The sequence below is a fragment of the Panthera pardus genome, unplaced genomic scaffold (genome assembly GCF_024362965.1).
Source record: "Panthera pardus isolate Hobbes unplaced genomic scaffold, ASM2436296v1 HiC_scaffold_13, whole genome shotgun sequence".
NCBI lineage: Eukaryota > Metazoa > Chordata > Mammalia > Carnivora > Felidae > Panthera > Panthera pardus.
Genome location: NW_026526688.1, coordinates 28,872,969 through 28,899,263, shown reverse-complemented (window position 1 = coordinate 28,899,263; position 26,295 = coordinate 28,872,969). Strand labels below are relative to the sequence as shown.

The 26,295-nt window shown below is 38.2% G+C and overlaps 1 protein-coding gene and 1 long non-coding RNA gene across 5 annotated transcripts in view; one reads left to right on the top strand and one right to left on the bottom strand.

The window, feature by feature from the left end:
• Positions 1 to 6,851: 6,851 nt before the first annotated feature.
• The window catches only part of TEX15 (testis expressed 15, meiosis and synapsis associated), a 100,528-nt gene continuing 81,084 nt past the window's right edge, over positions 6,852 to 26,295 (top strand). For all 4 annotated transcript variants that reach the window (XM_019466844.2, XM_019466842.2, XM_019466841.2 and 1 more), the window contains exons 1-2: positions 6,852 to 6,951; positions 21,624 to 21,699. The gene's annotated coding sequence lies outside the window, so the exon portion shown is untranslated. The remainder of the gene's footprint in view (positions 6,952 to 21,623; positions 21,700 to 26,295) is intronic.
• Positions 14,894 to 24,528, bottom strand: LOC109277273 (uncharacterized). The gene is made up of 4 exons (XR_002085077.2): positions 24,479 to 24,528; positions 18,031 to 18,339; positions 16,816 to 16,921; positions 14,894 to 15,252 (listed from the first exon to the last, which is right to left on the bottom strand). It is a non-coding gene; the product is annotated as an uncharacterized LOC109277273 (long non-coding RNA).

Below are 26,295 nucleotides of genomic sequence, written 5' to 3'. Positions count from 1 at the left end.
CTCGCTTTGAGCAGATAGAAGCTGAAAGATAAGTCATGACATATGTAATTATTCTCACGTGTCTCAGCAATAGTAAAAATAACATATGATACATACTGAGAGAGAAAGAGGGGATAATGGATTCAAGGATAGATATCCTATTAAAGCAAATCTATCAAAATGTTAATAATTGGTGAATCCAGGTGAATATACATAGAAGTTCATGTATTCTTGAGATATTTCTGAGTTTTGAAACAGCTTTTCAAAATAAAAAATTCAAGGTGCGCCTGGGTGGCTCACTTGGTCAAGTGTCCGACTTCAGCTCAGGTCATGATCTCACGGTTCATGAGTTGGAGCCCCACATCGTGCTGTGTGCTGACAGCTCAGAGCCTGGAGCCTGCTTTGGATTCTGTGTCTCCCTCTGTCTCTGCCCCTCCCCTCCTCTCTCTCTCTCTCTCTCTCTCAAAAATAAATACATTAAAATTTTTTTGATTCAAAATAGAAAATTAAAAAAAATAAAACAAAAACTGAATTCATGACAAGTAGAACAAACTTGAAAAGATCTCACAGATTACAGAAAAAAGGGACAAAGGAAAAATGATAAACAGGAAGCTAACAAAAATGAAGGACAAAGAACAAAAAAATTTGCATATCTCTTTTCCTGAAGAAGCAGGAAGAACAACTGTTATATTACGTATGCTATAATGAATGCTGTCATAGAAAAAGAAAATTGCTAATTGCAGGAAAGCCAGTCCGCAGGCAAAAGGGTCGATCAATTACCAGCCAAAATTAAGTTTTAAAAGACCAATATTCAAACAATTTGAAAGATGTAAAAATACAGAATTAATTCTGGATAACAGTTTTAACTATAATTAAAAACAGAAGAAAGCAATAATTATTGAAAATGAAAATATAATAAATTAATTAACAAATAAACTCTGGGTCTAAAATTCCAGGTGATATCAACAACTGGTATGAAAATTATGTTAACCTCCTTAACTAATGATTAAGGAAATCAATAGGTACTGTTTCTTTTGATAACTATTTCATTAAAGAGTATAGGTTTTATTATTGCTTAGTTAACAAAGGTTTTTATACCTGCGAAAAAACTAGAGGAAAACAAGAAAATATAGTCCATGTATCAAAAGATATGATGGGGCACCTGGGTGGCTCAGTCAGTTAAGCGGCCGACTTCGGCTCAGGTCATGATCTCACAGTCCGTGAGTTCGAGCCCCGTGTCGGGCTCTGTGCTGACAGCTCAGAGACTGGAGCCTGCTTCAGATTCTGTGTCTCCCTCTCTCTCTGACCCTCCCTCATTAATGCTCTGTCTCTCTCTGTCTCAAAAATAAATAAACATTAAAAAAATAAAAATTAAAAAAAAGATATGAAATAAAAGAAACAGCAAAGATGCATGAAAAGTAGTATAAAATGAGATGACTAATGTCAGTTATACCTGTAAAGGGTTTGCACTACTATTTATTTATTTATTTATTGTGCATGAATGATGGAGGGGCAGAGAGAGGAAGAGAAAGAGAATCCTAAGCAGGCTCCATGCTGCCTGCACAGAGCCCGATGCAGGACTCCAACTCACAAAACTGTGAGATCATGACCTGAGCTGAAACCAAGAGTCAGATGCTTAACTGATTGTGCCATCCAGGCACCCCTGTTTTATTTATTTTTTAATGCTTTGATACAATTTTAACGTTAGGAATCTATTTTACATATATATTTACACATTTGCCAAACGACAAATAGACACAAATCCCTGCTTGGGATTCTCTCTCTCCTTCTCTCTCTGCCCCTCCCTTCCTCTCCAAATTAATAAAATAAACTTAAAAAAATATGATACCGTTTGTTAACTAACTTGAATTAAAATAAAAACTTAAGCAATCTATCAAAGTAATATCAACATTCTTCACAGAGCTAGAACATACAATCCTAAAATTTGTATGGAACCAGAAAAGACCCCGAATAGCTAAAACAATCTTGAAAAGACAACCAAAGCTGGAGGCATCACAATCCTGGACTTCAAGCTGTATTACAAAGCTGTAATCATCAAGACAGTATGGTACTGGCACAGAAACAGACACTCAGGTCAATGGAACAGAAGAGAGAACCCAGAAATGGACCCACAAATATATGGCCAACTAATCTTTGACAAAGCAGGAAAGAGTATCCAATGGAATAAAGATAGTCTCTTCAGCAAATGGTGCTGGGAAAACTGGACAGCGACATGCAGAAAAATGAACCTGGACCACTTTCTTACACCATACACAAAAATAAAATCAAAATGGATGAAAGATAGGAAACCATCAAAAGCCTCGAGGAGAAAGCAGGCAAAAACCTCTTTGACCTCGGCCTCAGCAACTTCTTACTCAACACGTCTCCAGAGGCAAAGGAAACCAAAGCAAAAATGAACTATTGGGACCCCATCAAAATAAAAAATCTTCTGCACAGAGAAGGAAACAATCAGCAAAACTAAAAGACAACTGATGGAATGGGAGAAGATCTATCAGATAAAGGGTTAGTATCCAAAATCTATAAAGAACTTATCAAACTCAACACCCAAAAGACAAATAATCCAATGAAGAAATGGGCAAAAGACATGAATAGACACTTCTCTAAAGAAGATATCCGGATGGCCAACCGACACATGAAAAAATGCTTCACATCACTCATCATCAGGGAAATACAAATCAAAACCACCATGAGATACCACCTCACACCTGTCAGAATGGCTAACATGAACAACTCAGGCAACAACAGATGTTGGTGAGGATGTGGAGAAAGAAGAACCCTTTTGCACTGCTGGTGGAATGCAAACTGGTGCCAGACACTCTGGAAAACAGTATGGAGGTTCTTCAAAAAATTAAAAATAGAACTACCCTATGACCCACCAATTGCACTACTAGGTATTTATGCAAGGGATACAGATGTGCTGATTTGAAGGGGCACATGCACCCCAGTGTTTATAGCGGTGCTATTGACAAGAACCAAAGTATGGAAAGAGCCCAAATGTCTATCAACGGGTGAATGGATAAAGAAGATGTGGTATACACACACACACACACACACACACACACACACACGCACGCACACACACAATGGAATATTACTCGGCAGTTAAAAATAATGAAATGTTGCCATTTGCAACAACGTGGATAGAACTAGAGTGTATTATGCTAAGTGAAATCAGTCAGAGAAAGACAAATATCATATGATTTCACTCATATGAAGAATTGAAGATACAAAACAGATGAATATAAGGGAAGGGAAGCAAAAAGAATATAAAAACAGGGAGGGGGACAAAGCATAAGAGACTCTCAAATATAGAGAACAAACAGAGGGTTGCCAGAGGGGTTGTGGGAAGGGGAATGGGCTAAATGGGTAAGGGGCATTAAGGAATCTCTCCTGAAATCATTGTTGCACTATATGCTTACTTGGATGTAAATTAAAAAAATAAATAAATTATTTAAAAAATGAAAAGAAAAACTTAAAAATGTTATAAAGAGATTCATCCTATATTGATAAAAGATCTAATACACATGAAAATATAATCCTCATAAAGCTTTATGTACCAAATAATATAGTTCTACATATATGAGGAAAAAACAGCCATAAATTTAAGGAGAAATTGATTGAAACATATTTCTCTGGGTGCACGATTCTCTGATTTCTTGGAAAGTTTAAAAGACAAACATTAAGTAGATTAAAAAAATCACAATTTTGACAGTCTGACTAATGTGAGTAGTAAGACAGATATGTGTATGCTACATTTTATGCACTGTAGAAAATAGCAATAGAAACTTTATTAATATCACACATTTTAGGCTACATAACCCCCCCCCAATATATTCCCCAAAGCAAAATTGCACAGATCACATTTTCTGATTGTATTGTAATTAAATTGGGAAATAAGAATAGAAAAAAACAACATCTAAATCACTTAGAAATTAAAAAGGCTTGGGGTGCCCGGGTGGCTCAGTTGGTTAAGCATCCGACTTCACGATCTCGCGGTTCATGAGTTCGAGCCCCGCGTCGGGCTCTGGGCTGATGGCTCAGAGCCTGGAGCCTGCTTCCGATTCTGTGTCTCCCTCTCTCCCTGCCCCTCCCCCGTTCATGCTCTGTCTCTCTGTCTCAAAAATAAATAAAAAATAAATAAATAAAAAGCCTTTTCCAAAATAACTCTTGTCCTGAAGAGGAAATTAAAAATGTAAATACGTATTCTTTAGAAAACAATAATGGAAATACCAAATATAGAAAGCCATAGGATGAAGCCAATGTTTTCTTCATATGCAAAAGATGAAAATAAACTAACCAAACTAAGAAGTTAACAGTAAATGAAGTACAGGTGTATCTAAGAAAATGATACGAAATAAAATAGAAATCAATTTTCTAGATAATGGTAAGTAAATGGTAAATTTTTTTTCTTCAGAATTTCAAAAAGGAAGCAAAAATGGGAATAGAAGAAATAGAAATTGATGTTGTAGGTTTGGTATCATTATATAGAGTTGCTCACAAGATAATTCTTCTGTTCAGTTTCATCATGGCATTTTACTTTTGACCTTTCTATACAGAGAACAAACTAGTGGTTGCCAGAGGGGAGGGAAGTGGGGGGAGAGGCTACATAGTTGAAGTTGATTAAGAGGTATAAACTTCTGGTTATAAAATAAATCACAAGAATGAAAAGTATAGCACAGGATATGTAGTCAATAATATTATAATAACTTTGAATGGTGACAGATGGTAACTATGCTTACTGTGGTGAGCATTTCATAACGCATAAAATTGGCAAATCAGTATGTTGTACACTGGAAGCTAATACATGTCAACTATACTTCAACTTTAAAAAATAACACCTATTTTCTTCCCTACTAATGACATATGTCCATTGTAAGAAATTTGGAAGTTACAGAAAAGCACAAAAAAGAAAATAAAAATCACCTGTAATCCTGCAGCACACTTTCTTGGGAAACACTTTTTTTGTTTTTCTGTATACTTTAACCATGTAAATATGCATCCCTAGAATGAGTTTAGTTTTGCCTATTTTTGGCCTGTATATAAATGGCAACACACAATATGTATTATTTTCTGACTGACCTCCTTCCCTTACCATTGTGTATTTCATTCATGTTGTTGCATCTAACTGTAGTTTATTGTTTTCACTGCTGTTAATGGAATGATGGATGCTGCTAATGAAAGGTGGATGAATATGCCACTGTTTGATTTGATAGATATTTGGGTTGTTTCCAATATTTGGCTATTATGAATAGTGTTGGTATGAAATTCTTACACATGTCCTTGGGTGCAAATTCCTAGGAGTACAATTGCTGGGTACCTTAACTCTTAAGTGTAAAAGGAAGGATAAGGGAGACACCTGGCTGTCTCAGTCAGTAGAGCTTGCAACGCCTGATCTCAGGGTCATGAGTTTGAGCCCCTCCTTGTGTGTAGACATTACTTAAAAAAATAAAAACAAACGTAAGGATAAGGGTCAATGAAGGAGAAAATGAGAAGTAGGTCAATTATGAACTTTTGTTTATTGTCAAAATAGAGTATAAAAAGAGCAATAAAATTTTATTTCACAAATGGAGCAAAACTGGAACTTAAAATAATCTCTTGAAATACCAATGTTTTATAGGCACATAAACATAAAGCAGTTCTTACCACTTTGGGGAGTGTCACACATCTGAGAATCTGATAAAAATACAGAACCTTTTCTCACTAAACTGAACTTAAACATTTTCATTTTCATATCACTTTAGTGTATTCACAGATCCCTGAAACTCCCCTTTCAATTTAAGGTAAGACCTTCAATCCAAGGAACAAAAACCTTGCTGTATACTGATTTTTTTTATTTTTATTTTTTATAATTTTTTTTAACGTTTATTTATTTTTGAGACAGAGAGAGACAGAGCATGAACGGGGGAGGGTCACAGAGAGAGGGAGACACAGAATCCGAAACGGGCTGCAGGCTCTGAGCTGTCAGCTCAGAGCCCCACGCGGGGCTCGAACTCACGGAGTGTGAGATCGTGACCTGAGCCGAAGTCGGCCGCTCAACCGACTGAGCCACCCAGGCGCCCCTATACTGATTTTTTTTTTTTTAAATATCTATCTCATGACATGCTACATTCCAGTTTCAAAATACATTTAAAATTTGCCTTAAATTAAGTGGCTATTGGGAAATGAAATGTTGTACCATTTGGGTTCCTTGTCCCAACATCTTTACCCATGAACGCGCAGGATGCTTCAAGCATGGACTGCAAAACTAAATCCAAGTTCCTCTACTGGAGTACCTGTATTCTGTGATCTACATAACCCTTGAATCAGGACTGTTAAGAGGCCATGCTACAAAGACATAATTTAGATCCTCCAAACTTGTGATGTGTTTGCCACCTCCAGACTCAAGTTCTAGCTAAAGGCAGCTGGCCATTACCTGTGGAACATATATAAAGTCCTTCCAAAATTTTTAAATTATAAAGTGAACAAAAAAAATGTACCAGAATGGCTGTTTCAGTAGAGCTGAGGATACCTGGAGGCTTACTTAAGCAAGGCCCATTCTGTTCAGTTTATGGAAGAAAACCCAGCTCTCCATCTGAGTCGAAAGGATGTCAGTAGCAAACACATTACATTCACGTAGTCATTCAACACACGTTTGTTGAGAGCCTATCATGTGCAAACGGAGTATGCACTGAGCACACGTTTCACGTTGGGACACCGAACTAGTCTACAAAGTCCACGTCCACCCAGTCCGCCATCCCCTCGCTCTTCAGGCCTTCCCCAATAGGATCTCTTGCTCCACCCAATGCGCACGTGCAGAAGCGACCGCCTCCGCGGACGGACGCCTCCGCGTGCGCACGTGCCTGCGAGCACCGCTTGTTCCTGAAGTTTCTTGGGAAGCAAGTGCCAGGAGTTTTGTTTCGCTGTGAGGAGTTCGATTCTGAGGAACTGACTGGACAACGAAGGCTGCCTAAGGTTTGTGGGGAATGAGGTGGCGACTGTTTAGAAGCTGGCAAGGTTCTTGGTGAATTAGGGAAAGCATGTTAATCATCATGAAGTTCAGGGATTCTTAACTTGAGCCCAAAGGTGGGCCTCCGCCGGCCAGGTTACTGGCTAAATATTAGCTTCCCTTGGATGAGCTACTTCCCACGCTCGCGCGTCCTTCGCCCCCGTGCAGAGGTATCCCGACACCACGGAGATTCAGGTACCGGTAACCGGGAGGGGAAACCCCACAGTTTGGACGGATCCCCGACCTCTTGATTCTCAGTTGCCACAAAGTCGAAGGGAGCAGTGCGAATGCTGTGTGCCTCGCACGGGGCCAGGCGCCAGGGTTGGATTAGCCTCCGTGCGGTTTCCCTGGGGGCGGGGCGGGACCGCGGCGGGGCTTCAGGATCCGGGAGGGCGGGGGTGGGGGTTGCCGCCCTCTCCCGCCGCAACTTGGCAGCCACGCACAACCCAGCGACTCCCGAGCGTGGAGGCGGGGAACGCCGCCCGGGTGACGGCTGCTCTCGCGAAGTCGCGAGGCGCTGAGCCGCCCGGGCCACCCGGGGCATCCGCGCGCCGCATCGCGGCGGAGCAGAGCCCGCGCGCTCGGACGATGCCCGCCGGCGCTGGCCGCCCGCTGTCTCGCTGCAGGAGCCCGTGGAGCTCGGGTTGGCGAGGGCGGCTCGGGAGGCGGGCGTGCAGGGTGAGCCCGAGGTGAGCATCCCCCGACGGCAGATCGGGCTGGCGGGCGGGCGGACCTTCGCGCCCGGGGAGGCGGCCGCCGCGTGTCCGAGGCGCTTTGGCCGTTGTAAGGGCTGAGTGGAGGCTTTGCGAGACTGCTTCGCTTTGATCATTCTTGGCTTCTTGGTTCAGTTCTTTGAACGTACTGAAACTTTTCGGGTCCCACCCTGGCGTGGGTGCAGAAAAAGCCTCCTGACCTCAGGTAGTTTAGTATGAGCCACTGCCTAAGCCCATTCCTACTCCACTCTTTTAAGGCAGTTTCCATCGTTTCCGCTCTGGGGTTGAATTTATTTGGAATGCTCGGTTTGAGGTACACGGCCGCCCTGGTGGCTGTGTGGAAAGCAGTTTAGTAAGGATGGCACAGAAAGTGGAAAGGTCGGCAGTTCCTGGGCTTTTCCAGTGCACTGGACAGTTCCAGTGCTCCTCAAGTTTTAAAAATTGTGGGCTCCAAGTGCAATGTAAAGCACCCCAACACGTAAGTGCAATGCTTGCCTTTTGGGGTGACAGATGAGTGTGGGACTATTTCAAAATATAAAGTGGAAGTGACACAAAATTGTAATTCGCTTATTTACGTTTTTGAATTTGTTTTTTTGTCACTTATGTGCCAAGTGTGTATGTGTGGAGGTACCAATAGAAATGGTACAAGCTTTAAGAAAAGTGTCATTGAATTCACATTTTAGAAAATATATTAGGTAATCTAAAAAGGTTTTAGACTTCATTCAAAATATGTCAGTGTACATTGGAAAGGAGGACATTTTAACAGAAGAGGCCAAGGGAACTGGAGGACTGAAATCAGTATTTATAGGTATTTTCAGTGCTTTGTCATTGCTCATTTTCTTAAAAGCTTCTAATTTAAACACACACATAGAAAACTGTCTTTATCTTATTCCCCAGATATTTTAAAATCTGAGTCTAATCATAAAGATGTCAAAATTTTGGAGACCGTGCCTAAATGTCTTGAAAACCTATGCGTATTTTCTTTTTAAAAATTTATTGAAGAATTTGGGGCGCCTGGCTGGTTCAATCAAAAGAGCATCTAACTCTTGATCTCAGGGTCATGAGAGTGAGCCTCACGTTGGGTGTAGAGAGATTACTTTTCATAAATAAATAAATAAAACTTTTAAAAAATTATTGAAGAATTCGTATGACTAGGGGAAAATTGCAATTATCTTTAGAGGTTAGTTGTTAATCAACAGGAAAAATAAGCATGATAAGTTTTATTTAAATTTTCTGGAAATTTAACACTAGTGATAATTTTAGTGTGTATTTCAGCCTCATTTTATTTTTATAGTTTACTACATTAAAAAGGTTTTATCATTTTGCAGTATATACATATGAAATCATTATGTTGCACACCCGAAACTAATAAATGTTATATATCAATTATGTTTACATTTTTAAAATGCTTTCTACAACCAGTAAAATATAATTAGACTACTTTTGTTAATAAAATATATTATAATGGTACTTGTACTCAATTGCAAGTGACTTAAGGATTACCTTTTCTCTCAGTACAACAGCTACTAAGGCACTTTTAAGTTATAGAGTTATTTTTTATTATACTTAAACATGATATAGTTTACTTGGATTACAAAATTTTTAAATTAGGGATAACAATCACCGTTTTTACAATACCTGAAGATTAATTTTAGAAAATTGGCAATTCTGATTTTTGGTAAATGTGTTGCTTTGGTCAGCTTTTGCTATGTTCCTATTTTTTATTTATTTGTAAATGTCTTTGCTTTGAAGAAGAATGCTTTAAGGAATATGAAGTGCCTGCTTGTTATCCCGTTAGATGTGATGGAATCTGATTAACTGCAAACCCTAAATGTGTTGCACAGTTGGGATTAATTTTCCTTTAACCCTTACCTTTTTCCATTCATATTTGTTACGTACTTTTATCAAAAAGGAACTTTTTGGTTTAAAAAATATTTCCAGAATACCAGTGTTTTATTCATTGATTTTTTGTGTGTTTATAAGTGATATTCTAGGCTGATTTGTTTTTACTTTGTGATATTTTCAGTTATATGAAGTTAGTCCAGAGGTAGGCTTAGCTTGTCAAAAAATAACTTTTTAAAAATAGCTCTATTTTACAAGGTGAAGTAAAGATGCATAGTAAGCTGAACAAACTTAAGAGAATTTTTGAAAATTTACACAAAAGTAAAAAATATAGTAGAAAAAAATTAAAGAAAAATATTTTTATTAAATGAAAATAAAAATGAATTTTTTCTCTTTCTGCTGAATTCTGTGGTTCAGGTTGTGCAGATTGTTGTGTTAATCCTCAGATCAGTTTTCTAAGTGTGCAGGATGGTTTAGTGTTCGTCTGGCTGTATTTCATGGACCCGAGACCCACAAAAAAACTTCCATGCTGTTCCACCATCTCGGCTCCTCCCCCCAAACTTAAGAGAATTTTAAACTCATTAATAGAGTAAATTTGATGATTGCTTTAATGAGCAATTTTGCCTGTTTAAGATAGTCTCTGAAGTCTGGTAGCAACTCTATATCCTTGGAATGTATAATCCACATAATGCAAAGCCTTTGTAATTACTGCCCTGTGAAACTAACGATAGTTAGTTGCTCCTGAGAGTCTGTCTTTAATTACCACAGCTGAGACTTTGGCAAAGCTGCAGCTGCTGCTGTCATTAGTATGGCTGTGGATATATGTGAACAATTAAATCCTTATCAGAACATCATTTTCATATTGGATGGCTTTGGTAGTGCTTATTAGACCCTATATATATAAAGCCATTTTGATTTTTAAGTGTTTCTGACAAGTTTAACCTACTGTAACTCAACTTGAGGATATGGAGGACAAGGTCGCAAGAGAGAAAATCACTGACTTGAGTATCTAGCTTCTCAGGATACAATCTGAAACTGGCGCACACACCTCGAGTTGGGGGGCATACTTACTTTTTGCCAGTGAAGGTAAAACTTAATTTCTTTTTCACTTTTATAAGCATAAGCTTGTTAGCACTGCTGTGTTTATAGGTTGAACAGCAAAACTGCAAAGTGTGTGTGTGAGAGAGAGAAAAGGAGGGGAATGAATAAATGGCATTTTTGTATATTAAATCAGCAGAAACCATTGTAATCCTCTTGTCTAGAGGTTCTTAATTTAGGACACATGGACTTTGGTGATTACTTGAAGCCCCTGATTGTTTGCAAAAAAAAATGTGTGGATTGTGATAATTTTTGCTGAGGAAAATATATAGCTTCATCAGACTCTAAAAGATTTAGAGTTTTAAATTTGTTTTGCCAAAACAAATTTAGCAATAATAAACTTGAAGTAGTTTTACAGGAACATGTTCCCAGTTTATAAAGCGTAATAGCTGGATATTAGCAGAACTGGGATTTAGACCTAGGTTTTGACTGCCAGTCCTTTGCTGCTTTCGTTAGTCTATAGTTATTGGACCTTGTAGTGGCCTCTTTTTTGATAAGCCAGTGTTCTATACTCTGTGGCTTACAAGTAAAGCTTTTAGAGGGACATTTCAAGTTCATGTAAGCATTTTAATGACAGGTCTTAGCAGAAACTATGAGCAAAAAATGAAATGAAGGAAGACATGAACAAATATTTCCTAATATCAGTAGATGAAAACATTGCCATAATTTTGTACCATTAGTATAAAAGAACAAATCCTGGGGCACCTGGTGGTTCAGTCAGTTGAGTGTCCAACTCTTGATTTCTACTCAGGTCCTCATCCCAGGGTCATGGTCTGTGCTGAGTGTGGAGCCTCCTTGGGATTCTCTGTCTCTGTCTCTCTCTCTCTCTCTCTCTCTCCCTCCCTCTCTCTCTCTCTCTCCCTCTCTCTCTCTCTCTCCCCCTCTCTCTCTCTCTCCCTCTCTCTCTCTCTCTCTCTCCCTCTCTCTCTCTCTCTCTCTCTCTCTCAAATAAAATTAAAAAAAAATAAATAAAAGAACAAATTCAAAAGGGACTGAGCTTTTATAAAATCAAATTCTTTGCTAGTAGAATTACATATCATAATGGTGGTCAGGAAAGTCTGTAAGCCCTTTGACCTTGGATTTATGCTTTCTTTTTTTTAAGTTTCCTTAAAATTTTTTTTTAATGTTTATTTATTTTTGAGAGAGAGAGAGAGCACAAGCAGGGGAGGGGCAGAGAAGGAGGGAGACACAGAACCCAAAGCAGGCTCCAGGCTCTAAGCTGTCAGCACAGAGCCTGATGTGGCTGACACATCTGTGACATCAGGATCTGAGCCACCCAGGTGCACCATTTTAAGTTTCTATTCAAATTTCAGTTAGCTAACACACAGTGCAACACCATTTTCAGGTGTGCGATATAGCGATTCAACACCTCCACACAACACCCTGTGCCCATCAGAACAAGTGCACCTCGCGAATCCCTATCACCCACTCCACCCCCCACACAACCACCAGTTTCCTCTCCACAGACAAGAGTCTGCCTCTTGGTCTGCTCCCTCTCTCCCCCCTCCCCTTGCTCATTTGTTCTGTCTACTAAATTCTAAATATGAGTGAAACCACATGGCATTCCTCTATCTCTGACTGACTCACCCTGCCCAGTACAACAGTCTCCAGGTTTATACATCCTTTATACTCTGTGGGGTATATTGTGTATAATGAAATAGTCAAGGAATAAGAAGCAACTTCAAAGAGCAAAAGAGCAAATTTTTAAAGAAAAGTTTCACAAATCCATCTTTCTCTCTCAAAAACCCAGCCTTTTATATTTGCAGTTGTCTTTAAAGCCCGTTTCAATCAATTAAACCTAGTATTTTAGTTTTTCCAAGTTTATTATGTGCCTGCCTATCTGAGATATTTAGCCCATACAAGTACATGCACTTTATATATTTTTGTTCTCATTTTTTTGAAGGATTTTTTAAAGTTTATTTATTTTGAGAGAGAGCACAATTAGGGTAGGGGCAGAGAGAGTTCGAGAGAGAGAATCCCAAGCAGGCTCTGCACAGTCAGTGCAGAGCTGGACATGGGGCTCAATCCCATGAACTGTGAGATCACGACCTGAGCCTAAATCAGGAGTCAGACGCTCAACCGACTGAGCTACCCAGGCACCCCTAGTTTTGTTCTCTCTTAAAGCTAAAAAGAGAATAGGGCTTCACAGGTCAATAAATCATATGAATATTTGAAAAAGAGAGGATGAATGTTAGATGATTAACATTAAACTGTAAGAATTTAAAAATTTTATCTCATTATGTGATCAAACGCATACTAATAATAATAACCAACACTGAATAGTGCTTTGTTCTGTAAGTCAATTGTATATATTGCATATATTAATTTAGTTACTCATACAGCAGGGGAGTATTGATCAACTGAATTAACTTGAGTAGATATTTGTTAATTTTCCTATTTTTAATATATGAATAAATTGAGGCACAGAGAGATTAGGTAACTGGTCCAAAGTTGCATAGTTAGTAAGGGCAGAACAGGATTTGGAACTAGGTGATCTGGCTTTACCATACTGCCACCAGAACTATTTATCTCTGATCTAAGTCATGAATGAATCAAATAATTTTCCTTTAAAAATAATTTATCTGGGGGCACCTGGCTGGCTCAGTAGGTAGAACATGAAACTCTTGATCTCAGGGTCATGAGTTCAAGCCCCACACCGGCATGGAGCCTACTTTAAAAAATTTTTTTTGCAAAAAACCAACAATTTATCTAAATTACTTACGCTAAATTTTTTAAGGAAAATTATTTGCTGCAGATTTTCTGAGTCTGAAGAAAGCTAATGGCAAATTGGTCTGTTTTGTTCACCTCATATTTGTGGACTATTTAAAAATGGGACTAAAATTTTTAGTCTAACAGAAGACTAGCATCAGAAAAGCCAAGAAAAATGATGCAAATTCATTTCCTTGCGTAGGGTGTTCTGGTTAGTTTTCTTCTGGAGACTCGATAATACTCAAATTTTGCCTACAGGTTTATTGGAATTCTCCAGTCTACTTGGTGTAATCCTCACCAGGTTTATTTTAGTATTTCAGACATGGCTTCTACAGAATTTTTGAGAAGTCTTGTTATTACAGTCAGGTAGACTCTTAAAATGAGTATGATGTTAGAAATAGACAAATTATATTGAAATCCATTCTTGATAGGATAAGGGTGCATATTATTATTGTTAGTTGTTAGCTTCTCAAATTTAAACTTAAATATGGAAAAAATTAATTTTAAAATGAACATCATGCCTCTTCTATCAGAAGGATATATAATTAGATATATTTATTTAAGAATTATAATTGCATATTAGTGTTTTCTGGGTATGACTCCTTTACAGATATACATGATCCAATATTAAATAGTTATCTTTTGGGACACCTGGGTAGCTCAGTCAGTTGAGCGTTGGCTCTTGATTTTGGCTCAGGTCATGATTTCACTATTCATGGGATGGAGCACTGCATCAGGCACTGCACTGACAGTGCAGAACCTGCTTGTGATTCTCTCTCCCCCTCTCTCTCTGCCCCTCACATGCCCACACATGCTCTCTCAAAATAAACCAGCATTAAAATTTTTTTTACTTTGGGGCGCTTGGGTGGCTCAGTCAGTTAAGCGTCGGACTTCGGCTCAGGTCATGATCTCACAGTTCATGGGTTCGAGCCCCGCATCAGGCTCTGTGCTGACAGCCTAGAGCCGACTTTGGTTTCTATGTCTCCCTCTCTCTCTGTCCTTCCCCTGCTTTCTCTCTCTCTCTCTCTCTCTCTGTGTGTGTGTGTCTCTCTCTCTGTCTCTCTCTCTCTCTCTCTCAAAAATAAATAACATTAAAATTTTTTTTTTGCCTTATCTTTCTGGCCTCAACCTTGCATTTCTTTTAGGTTCAGCAGACCAGAATAGGTAACTAATAATTGATGGCTGTATTTTCCATACAAGATGTTGAATTTTTTGGACCAACACAGAAAGATAGCTTAATGTTTTAAAATGAAAACAACACCTTGAATAGCAAGAATGATTCAGTACACTATTCATTGACTTTGAAGGGCTATCTGAGGAATACTGTTGGTTTTTAACTAGAAAACAATCCAATGCAAGAGGAAAAGTTGACTCATTGTTGGTTCAGTCCTATTTAGAAATTTATCAAACAATGCTTCATCTATTACCTGTATACCTATATTAATAAAAATGAATTGTGTGGGTTTTTAGGTAAGACCAATTTTAGAGATTACTTTGTTATTGGGGAAAATAACTGATAAGTCTTCTACAAGGATTAAATAAGGAGCTCTTTATTATTATTTTTTCTCTTCCAAGAGTTTCATGTGTTTAACTCCCTTGAAAATTGTATGTCATTATCTTTAGTCATCTGATTATGCCTTTGTATTTCCCTAATATGTTTTTTAAAATCTCATAGCCATAATAGATTAGCTACTAATCTCATTCCTGTGCTTTTACAATTCCCTAACTCCTTTTGTATGTAATTTTCTTCTGCCACACAGAGAATGGACTCAGTTTGGAGTTCTATTGATTGATCTCTTCATCTTTGACAGCCTGGTAGCACAATACACATCCATATTTTATACCCTTCGAGCAACACATCTGCTTTCCAGAACTTTGGTCAGGCAATCATCTCTCTGTTTATATCTGCATAGGGAGGAAAGAAGTGGCTTTAGTCTGGCAAGGGGGTAACTTTCCTGCTGTTTCATTTGCTTTTCACTCGTTTTCAATACAGTAACTTAGAGGAAGGCATTCTTTGTATTTATTAATTGGGCTCACTAAGTAGTAACAATCTCTCATTATGTTCACCTATAAATTATAAAACAAGGTTGATATATAGGAGGAGTGTAGGTAATCCAGTTTTTTTTCCATGTAAAATAGGTTGCAAAGTATCCTTTGCTAGTTTACTTCATGGTAGAGTGTTTCTTTTTGGTTAAGCCTGTTAGAATTTGGGCATTTGAGAAGGTTGAAGGAAGAGCTAGGACTGGAGGATTGAGTTAATGAAGAGTTGACTTGTTTTCTCACCTTTCTCTGTGGCCAGGATGACCGTGGCCTCTTTGTGGAACCTGATCTATTTTTACCAAAGCTCCTGGACTCCAACGGGAAAGGAAGCAGGGGAGTCCTAACCCTTGGGGGCCCCTTAAATTTAATTATTCCCCTGATGAAAAGCAGCTGGACTAGGAGTACTATTTCCCATAGCCTAGACTCTTGGGATAGTCTTTAAAGCATATAAATTACTTTTAACTTTACTCTCATTTGACTGTGTATAATTAAATAGATACAGGATCCTCCTTGGGACTGAAGGGAGAGCCTGCCCCCAAATTTTTAGAAAAATCCGTTCATACACTATAGGACATCAAAACAAAATTAGGACTTCTGAGTCACCACAAAACCATGGAAATGTTTGAATACTGGCTTTTGCTTCTAGTTTAAGAAACCCTCATACTGTAGATTGATTAAGGCAACATAGTCAACTGAATTTGGGTTGTGATAAAATAATTAAACCACATAGTTTAAAAGATAATCCGTCCCTCCTGTTCTCTTTGCCCTCAGGGAGACAGACTAAATCTTAGCGATAAATACAAATGAGAAGGCCTTGAGAAATGAACTGGTAATTCTTAGACCTTTCCTTCCTGGAGTGCCCAAATTTAATGATGCCTGATCATCTGGATTGGTGGTTATCAAAATGTGGTCCCAGGACCATCAGCATTACCTGGTCATTTGTTAGAAAAAAAAAAAAATTCTGGGGTGCCTCGGTGGCTCAGTCAGTTAAGTGTCCGACTTCAGCTTAGCTCATGATCTCATGCTCTGTGAGTTCAAGCCCTGCGTCAGGCTCTGTGCTGACAGCTCAGAGCCTGGAGCCTACTTCAGATTCTGTGTGTCCCTCTCTCTCTGTCCCACCCCTGCTTGCGTGCTCTGTCTCAAAAATGAATAAATGTCAAAAAGAATTTTTTTAAAGAAAAAAAAATTCTTGGGCTTCAAGCATAGACATACTGAATTGGAAACTCTAGAGATGTGGGACCCAGTAATCTGTTTTAATAAGCTCTCCAGGTGACTGATATATGTTAAAGTTTGAGAACCACCAACTCTAGATCATCAGGAATGAACCTTGTTTGTTTGTTTGTTTGTTTTTTGCTTTGCTAGTCCATTGCTTCAGTGTAAAAATAATTATTACTTATTACTCATTTGGTATTTTGCCTGTGTACACACCTGGAATAGGCATCCTGTGTTAATTACATTGAAGATACCCAAATTAAAATTGTTGGTGGCTTTTAGAGTTCTTTTTACTTCCTTGTCTTTCCTTCTTGCTGGGTACCTGGAACAAGGTAGCTGCTTGATAAATACTTGTTAAATGAATTGATTGCCTACCTCCCTTTCCACCCCAAAAGAGCAAACCCACAGTCTTTTTAAAAATTTCTTTCAGATTCTTCCTTGCCAGGAGCATTAGGCCTGAAAGTGATGTTTCTAATTCAGAACATTTCTTTCTCCTAATAGTGACTCTGGTTGAAAAGAATTGCTTGCTAATACTAAAAATGGAAAAGAAGATGGGGGGTGGGGGGGAGAAACTATTCTTATGTAGCTGATTGGATGCTTTCCTCGGAATTACCTACCAGTAGATCTCAAACCATCAGAATCACCTGGAGAACTTGTCCAATCACAGATTGCCGGGTCTAATTCCTAGATTTTCTGATTCAGAAAGTCTAGGATGAGCCCAGAAGATTTGCGTTGCCAGCAAGTTCCCGGGTAATACTGATGCTGCTGGTCTAGGGACCCCAATTTGAGAATCACTGCCCTTCGTTCACTAAGACCAGAAATACAGGTAATTTCCTGAATGTGAACATTAGTTGCTGGTGCTTGTGTATCTAGGGAACTATAATTGGAGTGTATAGTATATAACTCGGTAACAGACTTACTGAACAGTATTTTTTAGAGGTGTCTGTTAAAATCTTTTTCAACACAAAGCTTTTTTCAGACCTCTATAAAAATTGATTGAAAACTCAGCCACCTAAATATCTGAATTTACGAGGAATAGATTCTTTACCCAAATCTTGCCACACTGGTCATTTCCCTGCTTCTTTTCACTTCAAGCTTTGTTGAGAGTTTAGCTAAGCTCCTCCACAGTACAGCTGCCTCAGCAGTCATTTTGTTTGGCCAGGCAGCCTTTGGTGACCTGAAACTGACCCTAGCTCCCTCATGCAAATGCATGCCCTAGATATTAGCCCTCAGAGTCACAAGTAAATGGAAGTTTCTGAAATGACTTCCCCAGCAGCCCTTTTGATCACCTGTCTCTCCTGCCTCCCACTGCCTTTCCCTTACACGCCCCTTGGTTAAGACCCCTGTGCAGCTTACCAAAACCCTGCTCTTTTGTTTTGAGTTGACCAATCCATCTTAGCCCACGAACCCCAAAGCACTCCGTTCACAGACCCTAATAAAGGCATGTGCCCAGGTCCTGCCTCTGCGTCTTCACTCTGCCTTCATCTCCTGTGTAGTCCCTTGAGGTGTGTCCACTACTTCCTCCAGGACCTGTAACAAATTTCTCTTCAGTTCTTCTTGTGGTCTGTTGTTGAGCCTTGGTTCACCATCCACTGGTGCTCCAGTTAATATGTGTCAATTTGACAAATTCATAACAAGCTTACTTAATTTTCCAATATAATTTTATACCCAAACACGTGTTGCTTGTTCATCTTCTTAAGTTGACCTGTTTCTGTATTTTCTGGCCTTAAATACAAGTTCCTAAAGAATAGAAAGTTGACATTTCATGTGGATATTTTTTTTAAGTTTATTTATTTTTGAGACACAGAGAGACAGAGCATGAGCAGGGGAGGGGCAGAGAGAGAGGGAGACCCAGAATCAGAAGCAGGCTCCAGGCTCTGAGCCATCAGCCCCGAGCCCGACGCGGGGCTCAAACTCACAGACCGCGAGATTGTGACCTGAGCTAAAGTCGGACGCTTAACCGACTGAGCCACCCAGGCGCCCCCCCTATGTGGATTTTTTTCTTACAACTAAACAGTTTTGTTGACCTCTCTGCCATTTGAATTCTTACATAATACATTCTTAGCTTCTCCCGAAACAGGTTAAAAATGAGGTGAAATTGAGGTCTTTTCCCTTTTTCTTGGTAAATGGGTAGTTCTAAAGAAGAAAATCTGACATATATCAATGAATATAGAATTCTCATATTTAATTTTTTTTTCAACGTTTTTTATTTATTTTTGGGACAGAGAGAGACAGAGCATGAACGGGGGAGGGGCAGAGAGAGAGGGAGACACAGAATCGGAAACAGGCTCCAGGCTCCGAGCCATCAGCCCAGAGCCTGACGCGGGGCTCGAACTCACAGACCGTGAGATCGTGACCTGGCTGAAGTCGGACGCTTAACCAACTGCGCCACCCAGGCGCCCCAAGAATTCTCATATTTAATAGAAACTTTAGTGAATATTTTCAACCATACCCATACAAACATACATTCCTCTACAGATTAAATTCAGAGTTACTGTACTACATAGGTTCTAGTAGAGAAAAGTCTTGAAGGCAGTTTTTCTTTATTTTTTTAATGTTTATTTATTTATTTTGAGAGAGAGAGAGAGAGAAAGACAGAGAGCACCCACACAAGCTGGGGAGGGGCAAAGAGAGAGGGAGAGAGAATCCCAAGCAGGCTTCATGCTGTCAGCACAGAGCCCGACGTGGAGCTAGTTCTCATGAACCATGTTATCACGACCTGAGCCAAACCCGAGAGTGGGACGTGTAACCAACTGAGCCACCCAGGCATCCCTTCTTTTCTCTTTTAATGAAATGCCTCCCATGAATTTGTGGAAAGGCTTACCAAATCAGTACCTTCTTTATTAAATTTGTAGTTGGTGTTGCTTTTTTAAACTTAAATTTTTTTAATATTTATTTTTGAGAGAGAGAGAGAGAGACAGTGTGAGCAGGGGCAGGGGAGGGGCAGAGAGAGAGAGGGAGACACAGAATCTGAAGCAGGCTCCAGGCTCCATGCTGTCATCACAGAGCCCAATGTGGGGCTCAAACTCACAAACTGTGAGATTATGAGCTGAGCTGAAGTCGAATGCTCAACCAGCTGAGCCACCCAGGTGCCTTAGGTTGGTGTTGCTTTTTAATTTCAGTGTCCCATAGCCAGTTTTTCCCCTTATTTCAGGGGTTTGCCACTGTTTTGCTATTCCAGAAAGTCTGAAACGGCTCTGCGCAAGGGTTTTTGTGTTTTGTGCTTTCTTAAGCAACTTCTATGATCAAATTAAGAGTATTGGTAACTTTTACATCTTCATACGTATTTGTTTTTTATACACCCCCGTTGTCTTAATTTACAAGTTTGCTTTGGATTCTTAAGTGTACTGACTTAAAAATTATCCTTTAACTTAGTACAGTTACAGTAGACAAGCAAATGCACTAATCGTTGATTTCCAAATGTACATGTCATCCATCTAATTATTACTAAATATTTCATACCATTATTGATATTCTTATGTGAATGCTAGCTCCAATCGTGGGAATTTGTGAGTGATAGACTATCATCATTAAATTCTCAGAATTTTTAGTTTCCAAATTAGTTGTCATTTTATTTTTATATGTCAGTCTCTTATCCTTATTACCTTGATATTCTGTGACTATACTGATTCTGATTTTTTCTGTGTATTTTTTCCACTTTTATTTCTTTGGGTCCTTTTGGCAATAACACTTCATTAAAGCACTTCACTAAAACATTGGCAAAATTATCAGTAAAGGTTAACATGTTCTTTTGTTTTTACAGAGTTTTAAAATGTGTAGTAATGACGTTTTCTTTTCAAAAGTAGATCTACAATGTCTATTTTATTTTATTTTTTTAAGGTTAATTTATTTATTTGGGGGTTGGGGAGCAGAGAGAGAGGGAGACGGAATCCCAAGCAGGTCCTGTGCTACCAGCACAGAACCTGACACAGGACTTGAACCTGTGAATTGTGAAATCATGACCTGAGCCGAAGTCGGACGCTTAACTGACTAAGCCACCCAGGTGCTCCTACAATGTCTATTTTAAATACTTTTTTTTAATTTTCTTGAATGCTTAACTTGGAAAATAGAAAAACTCTAGAATTTGGAGTTCAAAATTTTGCTGGATGTATCAGTAATAAAAACATACTTTTTCTTAAAGAAGGTGTAGCATTTTAAGGTATGGAATAGCATCATATAGAGATTATTATGTAACCAGTAGTACTATCCTGAAATCAGGGCATAAATTATATTTTAATATTATCCTGAAATCAAAGCATAAGTCTGTTATCCTGAAATCAAGACATAAATTTGAAGCTAATTATAAACAGGTCATTAAGATTTGGACATATTTTATAATTGCTTATTGTTTCCATGGTGCATAAAATTAGAGTTATGGCTTAAATGTCTCTAGAAAGAAACTTAAAAAATGGTTAGGATAGTTTAGTGGTTTAGAATCCAGATATCAAGATTGGACTTGAAAACCAACTTAGCAATTGGATAACCTTAGGCAAGATTCTTAAATTTTTTGATTCTCCCTGTTCTCATCTGGAAAAAATGGTAATACTGCTAATCAGTGCAGATTAAATGAGATACTGTATATAAAGTACCTAGATGGTGCATAGCATGTACCATAACTGTTTATAGTGACTTAATTAAACTTTTGGTATAAAACTATCAGTGTTTGTGTTTAGTGTTTTTTGCTATATATAAAAGTACAAGGACAAGCTCATCTGCTATGTCACAATGTCATTTTCTCTGCTAGATGGCTGCATAAAAGTGGTGAGCTGATTCTGAATAGCAGATGAGAACGTACTAAAGCGAAGAGAAAGACTTAGGAAGAGGAGAGGAGAAAAGAATGCAAGGGTGTAATAGAGAAGGTACTGAGACATGCAGAAAACGGAACCTACCCTCCCCCCAAATGAAACAGGACTAAAAGGAAAGCAGAATTCACGAGGAAAAAAATGGCAGAACAAAAAAGAGTTTATTCGTGACGGAGAATGTGACCATAATTTTCTTCACCTCTGCCTTTTCTTTTTTTGTAGATACTCCTTTGTCATTTTTCATGTATGGACTGAGTCCTGATCATAACTGTATGATGGTAGATTCCATTGAGGAGTGGTAAGTATTTCAAATAATGGTTTTGTTACTGCTGGTACTTATAATACTGTATTGATTTTTTAAACTCACTGTCAGTAATCTACTTTATAATTGACTTATAAATAATTTCACAATAAAAAAGATATGTGAGGAATATGTGTATTTTTCCACACATTGAAATACTAAAGTATCCTTTGCAGGAAATTTTATTGGGTACTTATGAGGATCTGTGATTGCTGCTGGAGATTTAAAAATGGGTAAATTATAGTCCAGTGGAGAACATTGACCCATACAAAATTGACCTTAATTTACCATAAGTATTGAATCTTTGAATAACTAAATTGGAAGGTCAGGCCAATATGCAGATATTGCTTAGAATATTTGTGTTATTTGAGGTTTGGAATTACCTTTGAGCTAGTACTTAAGCAGAATAAGACATTTATTTTGTAGCCAGATTGTTTTTGTTTCTCCATTTTTAATCAAAAGTGTTATTGTCACATGTGGTCACCCACATATTAACTGGATGGGTTTTAAATGATACTTGTTTGATTTTGAAAACAAAACATGTCAGAGGATGGAAATTGGGCCAACTGTTGACATTTAAAAAAATAAAAGTGCCATAGTCATACACAGATGTACTCTGAGGAAATAAGTTTTCTAAGTAGTTTAAAAGTAAGGGTATCAAGGCTCTTTAACTTCTGAAACTGCCAAACTTTTATGACATCAGCTTGCATACACAGTACAGTTTTTTGCACGTACCTGTGTGTGGAACCACAGAGAAAATGTAAATAAATAGAGCTTGGTAGTGGTAGAGAGTGGGATAGGAATAGGAGGAAGCAAAACATTTTACGGTTTTCAGCTTTAAGCCTTACTGAAAACAGATGAGAAGAGTAAAGCTTAGGAGCAGGTGTTTAGTGAGTGGCAGAATCAGGACAAGAAATCCAAGTCTGCTGACTTCTTGTATGGAGTCCTTTCCTTACTATGTCATAAATACTTCAAAACCATTCTTTTTCAAGTTAATTTCATAAAGACAATTTGGAAGGAAAGTGAAAAGTTGGACTGTTAAGTTGCAGGAGTTTGAGCTCTGTAGCCAGGTTAGCCTCAGCTACTTGTAACTGGGCCTGAGATTTTAAGATATTTTTCTGCCAATGTTTTAACTAGTCACTGTGATCAGTTCCAGACTTTTTTTTACATTTGGGGAAAAAATTGCTTGTTCAGTCTTAGCAAAGTCTTCAAAACAAACCTGAGAGCTTCTCTTAATTTTTTTGGGTAAATCTCAGGTTTTTATTTGGTAACATTTCATAATCTATTTATTACATCCACCCCCGGGGTAGTAAGATTTTATTCTTCCATAATCATTCAAATTAGTACAGTTTTACTCTAAATGTCCAGGAGTTTAGATATATAGTGCATTCTAATGTATGACATTTTCTTTTGATACACCACATCTTTCTAGAGAAGTGGTTGATGTGGGCACTGATTTTCAGAAGCACACAGGTTCTGCTTATCTAACTCTTTAAACCTAAGTAAAACAAGTTATCAATGGAGGAGAGTTGTTCTCTTGGGAATTATGTTTGCTTTTTTTTTTTTTTTTTTTTTTTTTTAATCTTCCTTGTTATTTTCTGTAGTGAGTCAAGGTAGCTACTGGAATTACTGTGTAGTTATAAGCCCTTGTCTCTGACTCACAGTAATGCCCTCCAGGGAAATAGGACTCAACAGATGGCTCATCTTTTCCAAGAGGATTTGATAAGCTTCACATGGTGCTTTTCCTAAAAGATTCTGGGATTTGACAATAGCAGAATAAACAAAGATTATCAGAAAAGAAATAAGATAGTCCTAATGTCCATCTTAAATACAATTGAAAGTGTAAGAAAACTACATGAGCTTCCTTTGCTATTTTGTTTCCAGTTTCTGTTAATTTTATATGAAAAATGATCTAGAAGCATCTTTTGTTTAGTAACTTCTGCCTGTTGTGTATAAGACTAGGAGGCAGTTTGGGTTTTTTGGGGTCTTTTTAAGTTTATTCATTTAAGCAATCTCTGCACCCAGTGTAGGTAAGGCTTGAACTCATGATCCCAAGATCAAGAGCCACATGTTCCATTGACTGAGCCAGCCAGATGCTCCTAAGGGCCAGTTTAAAAAAACAACAACAAAACGACTATTTGTGATTATCATTGTTCTTCATGTAGGCATTCCCAATATCACTGCCTCCCCCTAAGCCAAACCTCAAATTAAAGAAGAATTTGAGAGAGAGAGTTTAGGGTAGATTTCTGAGACACTACAAGGATGAAATTGAGCTTTCTTTATTGTGTCTTCACAAAGTGTTGACATGTAAACCTCTGGATAACTTGTAAATTTATCTTATGAGATATGTGTCACAAAAAAATGGCTACATAGATGTTGAATCTGAAATCAGTAAGAATAAACGATCTGATACTCAGCCAGATGCTGTTGATAAAATTGATAGACAAAAGTCAACAACATTCTGTAAGTGAAACAAGAGAATTAATAGATTTTACTGGTAGCCGCTAAGGGGCATCCTCTGCCCCTTTAAGGGGTTACAAGCTTCTAGTCCATGAAAAATAATGGATCATTTAACTTTACCTCTTCAGTCCCCCCCCCCCCCCCCCCCGCCTCACTAATTCAACAGACATTTATTGAAAATCTGTGTGAAGTTAGGTGTTAACCCTTGAATCATTAGGCTTTATATTTTTGCTTTTTGGGTTTTTTTGGTATGAGCTTTTTTTCTTACCACGATACAGATCATAATCTTGCTCTTTTATGATCAATTCAACCTCACCTTTTGGGAGATCTTTCAAAATTCCTCCAGTATTCATTTTTCCCTCAGAGTGTTCTGTTTGTTTATGATGGCATCAGAAGGAATTCTTCAAGACCTTCCATTTTTCTGTCACCACCCCATTCCTTTCCATGGGACTGGATCTTTCTGCCTTTGGTCTCAGTGTAATGTTTCACTCTCACTTGGAAACTCCACATTACCAGAAACAAGTACTAGTCACTGTGTCTGTGTTGCAGGCACTGTCTCTACCTTTTTGACTACAATGTCTTTTGTGTTTTTTTTTTAATTTTTTAAGTGTATTTATTTATTTTGAGAGAGAGAGGGCGCGCGCACAAGTTGGGGAGGGGCAGAGAGAAGGAGAGACAGAATTCCAAGGAGGCTCTGTGCCATCAGCACAGAGCCAGATGCAGGGCTCGAACTCACAAACCGTGAGATCATGACCTGAGCCAAGATCAAGAGTCTGATGCCTAACCGACTGTGCCACCCAGGCGCCTACAGTCTCTTCTTGACATGGCTCCCATTCCATCTTTACTATTGTGCTGTTTAGTTTTATTATAATCTCTTTCTCTTTAACCAGTGGGATTTTTTTGTTGTTTATTTTTTTACCAGCTTCTTTACCAGCTGGATTTGTCCTGGTCACTTATTTCATTAATAATTTCCCTAAGGTTCTAGATTTCCTTTCCCTGGAAATGCCTCGCATTTCTAGAGAGTATAATGAATGATTATACTGTACATTCATATCCAACTTGAAATATTGTATTATGTTCTCAATTAGGATCTTATTTCATTACAAATATTTAATTTATGTTGGCCCCATTTAATAAATAAACCATGCCTTTCAAGTACCTACTCATCCACGTTAATTTTAAAATCATTTTTATCTAACTGCAAGAAAGAAATCTTACTGGGATTCATAAAGGAATTGCCTTGAATCTGTATCTTTTTTTCCTCCTTCATCAGTCTCAGCACAATTATTGTTCGGGGTTTTTTCGCTGTTACAGAGAAGCAATTTTGGTCTTTTGTTCATTTTCTCTATTATAAATTTATTTTCTTATTTTAATTAAATCAGACTTTTAATAATTAAGAGTGAATTAAAAGTTACGAAATCCATAAGAGATTCTACTCCCCAGCAGATTGGGAGGAGGCAGATTAGCAGAGCACAGTGGTAGCAGTTATTGAAAAAATAGTTGTCAATGTTAATAGGTCAATGAGTTGAGACTTCACCAAACCAGAATTAATTATCCCTCTGTCTTGTTAGCATAGAAATTAAAACATGCATGTGTAACTAAGTCTAAAGTTAATCAGTATATTCACCCTTCTATAGATAATACGGGACCTTAGAACACTTTTTTTTTTTTTTTAAGTAAGCTCTTAGACCCAATGTGGGGCTTGAACTCACAACCCCAGGATCAAGAGTTGCATGCTCTTCAGACTGAGCCAGCCAGGCTCCCCTAGGATCTTAGAAGGATTTTAATGCAATCCCTTTGAGATAACATGGTAGAAAAATACAAAAACAGAAAGTAAAAAGGATAGTACCAATAACTCAAGGCATAATTATTATTGAACTTTTGCTGTGTTTTTGCCAGGTTTTTTTTTTTTTTCCCCCTGCTGAATTTACTTTATGACCCATGGTATTTTCTTCCAGTAGAAACAGGTCAGTTCCTGCTTAAAGTATCTCAGACTGTCTCTTCATGCATTCTGTTTAGTGAAGAATTGTATGATAACCCAAACCCTGAGTTCAGTGTTACATATTTACATTAAAAAGATGTTACTCACAGTGAGAAATAGGGAGATGCCAAGAACATGTCCTTTCCAGGCAC